The sequence below is a fragment of the Protomyctophum bolini genome (genome assembly GCF_963924005.1).
Source record: "Protomyctophum bolini genome assembly, chromosome: 9".
NCBI lineage: Eukaryota > Metazoa > Chordata > Actinopteri > Myctophiformes > Myctophidae > Protomyctophum > Protomyctophum bolini.
In genome coordinates, this window is record NC_137870.1 from 7,486,786 (window position 1) to 7,492,872 (window position 6,087).

Here is a 6,087-nt window from a genome sequence, read left to right on the forward strand (position 1 = left end):
CTTTATGACTCATATTATCCAGATACATGCGGTTGTATAGGTCAACTGACACGGTGGACAGATGTTTAGCAATAATTAAACTATCTATAAGGGTCCATTTATTTACCAACCCTCCACCCCCTCAAGGACCACTGGTTGAAAACCACTGACTTTAGGTCAGGGGTTCTCAACGTTTTTGGCTGGGGACCCCCGGAAACGCTTTGGCCATGTCTTGTGGCCAAGATATGGCTTGTGGCTAAATAGTAAGTATATCCATTTATTGGATGTGACGGTTCCCTATATTGTGTGTTATATATTACTCTTGGGTTGTCTGGTTAGGTGTATAATATAATGTGTCTTGCTCTCCTAATCATTTGTATGTTCTCTGTCCAATAGGATTGGGGAGCAGAGCTAATAATGATGATCAGCTCGCACCTGGGCCCGGGTGTCGACTCGACGCCTATATAAATGCCTGCTTCCCCTGCAGTCCTTCCCCAGTTCTGTTCTTTTCATTTGCCACCTGCACCTTTTCCACCATGCACACTTTTCAACATTTCTGTTAATTAGCTGACATTAGCAGATCTGGAATATGTCAAAGTTGACATTCAGTGTTTTAGTTGGCATTTCAAACCTGCAGTGAAATAATATCCGTGAGAATTTCCCTGAAAATGTCCAACTTTGTATCAATTAAACAAATAAGGCAAAACTGAAGTAATTGTCTTTGGAGCCAAGGAAGAACGATTTTCAGTGCTCATAGCTTCAATCGGTAATGTTACATGTAAAAACCAAAACCCAAGCCAGAAACCTTGATGTAGTCATGAACTCGGACAGGCCAATATAAATACATATTGTTGTTTTGTTTTATACAATAATAACGCACTGCATTCATGTCTCGTAACGTATATATATATATATATATATATATATATATAGTGTCAGTGAATCTGCACTGAATGTGGCAGCAGCCAAAAGTGGGCTGCTACTTTCTGTCTGTCAAAGATTTGATTTAAAAATAATTGGTTCATAAAGCATCATCATGCAGGTTTAGGGCCAGAATGCATTTTTCTGATCTTCTGCTGCGCCATAAACCATCTCTACATCTCTCAGGTCATCTGGTCTGCTTTCTGAACGGAGACAGAACTGGTCTGGGGCGCAGCTGAGCGGTCCACGCACTGTATACAGGCCGGTATAATCCAGCCTGCATGCCGCGGGTTCGAGTCCCGAGCCCGTCGGCCTTTGCCGCATGTCTTCCCCCCCCCATCTCTCTCCCCCTTTCCTGTCAAATCACTGTACCCTATATCAATAAAGGCATAAAAAAGCCAAAAAGTTACCTTCAAAACTGAGCCAAAGTACTGGAAATTGGAAATTCTCACGTAAAGTACAAATACATCCAAATATTATAGTATACAGTACTTAAATACTTAAATGTGTATGCACCACATTATCTGGCTATGCAGGTCTCTCAGTACCCCCCCGCCCCCCTTCTTATCACTTCTCATACGCAGTAATTGTATTCTCTCATGTTTCTGTTTCATCTTAACTTCTTAATTGCATTCAAATGTGTTTCTCTTGTGTTAATGCTCTGTCTTGTCTCAACGCTTAACCCATTCTGAACGGGAACCCATTTTGGTGTTTAGCATCATGTTATGCTTTAGCTATTGAAAAACAGCAGATCTACAAGCTCATAGCGCGCCACCGAGTGGCGCGCTACGAGCTTGTAGGTCTGCTATTTTTGAAAAATCGAAGAACGACTGACATTTTTAGAATCTGATCTCAGGTCAGAATGGCTTAATCCGACCAGTGTGTGTCCAGTGGAAACCTCGTATGAATCTGATCTCAGGTCAGAATGGCTTAATGTCGCGTAAATCACTTTGGCAATGTGCACTGGGACGTGCACACATAGACATCAAAGGGGGCGTCGGGCCCTGCCCTTTTACCCGTCTGTAAGACAAACAACTGCCCTCTCCAGACCACGAATGCAGCATTTACTATGGTGAAAGAAATGCAAATGCCACTCCATTCCTTTCCATGCCGGAATGCAGCGTTCAGGAGAATTGCTTTTTTCCACCCCCTGCAAGTCTCCTGAACTAGAACACAGCATTTTGCGTTGAACGAAATCCCTGTCGTTGCGCCGCATCGACCGGTAGATAAAGATCGAGTGCTGGGTTGCGCCCCGAAAAGAGCTGATCTACAGGCTCTCGACGCGTCGCAGGGTGACGCGTTGTGAGCTTGTAGATCTGATATTTTTGTCCAAAAGTGCCCTCTTACGAGATTTCAGCCTCTCTAACACTCTCTGCACGTCCCTGCAAGTATGTACTTGTATTCTGTGTGGCGGTGCAAGACAGTACTTCTACTGCTTGATGGTATACGTACATGTAGGCTAATATACTGTGTGGCGGTGCAAGTACTTCTACTGCTTGGCGGTAAAGTACAGGTACTTTGTCATACAGCCTGAGTATTGAGTATCATTCTTCACTTATTTCAGATGATCATGGCACTGATGTTCTCCTATGACTCACGTTGTTCCATGAGTCACTGATTGCTCTGAGGAAAATGTCATTAGGCTACAGACGGTTATGAGCTCCATTTCTTTTCATATACCTTATTGCATCATGTTGATCTTTATTAGTTATATCTCGTTGTTTTCATTTGGTAAAACATGGCCATTACTCATAATCATTGTTGTTTTGTCTGTCAGGTTCCACGCTGAGACTTCATTTGTTCCCAACTCACCTGCCGGCGTGCGTGCATGCGTGCGCGCGCGTAAATGGTAAATGGTGCAATGCTTTTATCCAAAGTGCTTTACATATAGATTGTGCATTATTACATTCACCCATTCACATTCATACACCGGTGGCGGAGGAAACTATGCAAGGCACCAACCTGCTCGTCAGGAGCAATTAGGGGTTGCCTTGCTCAAGGACACTTTGTCACTAACTCTGGGAGAGCCTGGGATCAAACCGGGGAACCTTGCGGTTACCAACCGGTTGAACCGGAGTAAAAGTACAGAAATTTGGAAATACTCCAGTATAAGGTAAAGAAAAACAAATACCTCAAATGTATACTTAAGTATACAGTATACTTAAGTAAATGTACTGGGTTCCTTTACAGCGCAGCATGTAAGGTTAAAACAGAAGGTAATGAGAGGGTCACCTGAGTAAATACACAGATAACATGTTGGGTTTGGACCTCTCCTTAGGCACTTTTATCACAGTGTAAAGAGGCTTGTAAATTCCCACATTATCTCTCGGGAAGTGTCCGTTTGTGTGTGCGTGTGTGTGTGTGTGTGTGTGTGTGTGTGTGTGTGTGTGTGTGTGTGTGTGTGTGTGTGTTTCTATGTGTCTGTGTGCGTGTGTACGCGTGTGTGACTGTGTGTGTGTGCGTGTGTGTGTGTGTGTGTGTGTGTGTGCACATGTGCGTGTGCTGCACACATGCGTGTGTGTGTGTGTGTGTGTGTGTGTGTGTGTGCGTGTGTGTGCGTGCGTGAGTGTGTGCATGTGTGTGTGTGTGTGTGTGTGTGCACACGCTCGCGCATGTGTGTGTGTGTGTGTGTATCGCAGATGCTAGTATTATTGCTGCGGGGCAAAGGATCACATGATCCACTGCAGCTCCAAGTGACTCTATCTATATCGCTCCAGGTTTTACTGCTCTCCTTCTGACCTCTGACCTCTGAGCCTGCTCTTCTGACGAACCAACAGGGACATAAGATGTCTCTTTCTTTCCGTTCTCTCCATCCGTCGCTCATCCGTTTGGTTTTTAAATGGTATAAATCAGTACTGGTCACTCGTGGTTCCCAAACTTTTTCAACTTTTTCATAAAAGTGTTCCATAACACTGGAGGTCAGAGATGAGTTCTCTTCTGTCTTGCCCCCCCTGGTGCATATCGGGTCAGAGGGGTCAAGCTGTGGAATGGATTGGATGACGAACAAAAAACTGTAGTAGGCCTACAATAAATAAATTAAAAACATTGTATAGATCAAAAATAGTAGATATAGAACATTGATATGATGTTTTGTTTTTCTCGTTTTGTGTTGTTTTTGTTCTTTTTTGTCTTGTTCCTGTTAACTGTATTGTCCTGTCTCTCTTTGTTTTGTTTTCTTGTTTTTCTTCCCCTTCTGTTTGCTTTGTTGTATTATTTTACCTATATGAAAGCCATTTATCTGTTAGAAGGGTAGGCACTATAAGCTTAGGCTTCAGCCTACACCTTTTTGGTCAATGTTTCTTTTGCACAAAAAAAAGCAGGCACTGTATTGATTTGTTTTAATGACCAAAATAAATAAATACTACTACTTCTCTCTCTCTCTCTCTCCAGATAACACCTGGTGACCCTTCATGGAGAAATGAAGCGGTATAAAGCTACGACCATAAGGAGGAGGAGGAGGAGGAGGTGGGAAGTCTGGCGTGCAAGATGGATGAGACGGCCTTGTTAAGAGGGCGGTATGTATGGTATTACTTTAAAAGTTCTCCCGCCGCCCCCGTCGGAAGTCAGTGGGACAGGCTGCTGTCGACGTCTTTTCCAGAGGATGGGAAACCCGTAGGCTGGAATGACTGTTTCGTTCGGCGATGGCAGCCTCCTGATTTGCTATAATTTATACTGCCAGGGACGTGCACACAGCCGGGGGCTTGATCAGCCCCTGCCCCTTTTACCCGTCTGTAAAACAACTGCCCCTTTTACCGCTCTGTAAAACAACTGCCCCTTTTACCGGTCTGTAAAACAACTGCCCCTTTTACCAGGTCTGTAAAACAACTGCCCCTTTTACCGGTCTGTAAAACAACTGCCCCTTTTTCCAGACCACGAATGCAGCGTTCAATACATGGTGAAAGGAATGCACATGCCCCTCCTTTCCATGCCATGCCGGAAGGCACCATTCAAGTCTCCTGAACTTGAACACATGAGTATATTTTGCGTTGAACACATTTTTTGTTTAGAAATCCATGTCGTTACACCACATCTCCACTAGCTGGGTTGCTGGATTGCGCCACCAAAAATAGCTGATCTACAAGCTCTCAACGCGTCGCAGCGTGACGCGTTGAGAGCTTGTAGATCTGCTATTCTTGCTATTTTTTGTCCAAAAGTGCCCTCTTACGGGATTTCAAATTCTGACCCTGCCTCTCTGACTAAGAAAGGAAAGAGGCCGCACAGCTCGTAGTCACGATGCCATAAAAATTATTTTTCCAACCTTTTGGCAACAAGTTGCCTTCTTCAGGGAATGGCCCCTGCCTCTCTGCACTCTCGTGCCGTCCCTGTATACTGCCCTACCGTATACTGCCCTACCGTATACTGCCCTACCGTATACTGCCCTATTGTATACTGCCCTACCGTACGTGCCAAAGTGCAGTAACTATATGTTTTTGGGGCACACTGCACACAATTTGTGTATCCCCAAAAGGTCAAATTATAGCCTTCATTATTTTGGGGGATAAACAATTGCCTCAACTACATATTATTTACAATTTGTGTACTATATCACTTATTTGCCGATATCTCATTTGGCTGACCAGTTGAAACACTTTTAAACCCCTTATCAGCCATTTTGTTCCTGTAGTTACTGCGTTATGGCTTTATAGGGAAGACTATAGTCGGGACAATGGTCGAGTTTTAAATAAAAAAGAATTACGCAAGGGCCTGATAGTGGTGACGTACGTGTTCCACAATATCAAATCTCAAAGCGAATGTTTTTATATACAGTATGAGGTCATCAGGGTTTGTGTGGCCGTTGTACAGTATATGAATCCAAGCCCTGGAGGGAGCCGAAGATGTTTGACAGTTATTGCATATCTGTGTGCAATTATATTCCAGCTTTGACATTCATATGCACAACACTTCACATAAGATGCCGATAGTTTGTGTGCGAGTGCGTGTGTGTGTGTGTGTGTGTGTGTGTGTGTGTGTGTGTGTGTGTGTGTGAGTGTGTACATGTGAGAGAGAGAAAGAGAAAGACACACAGACGGACGGACGGACAGACGCAGAGAGAGAGAGAGACAGGGAGAGACAGGGAGAGACAGGGAGAGACAGAGAGAGACAGAGAGAGACAGAGAGAGAGACAGACAGAGAGAGAGAAAGTGAGGTTGTTCTGTCGAGTCAATTTATCAGACTGAATGAATAGAT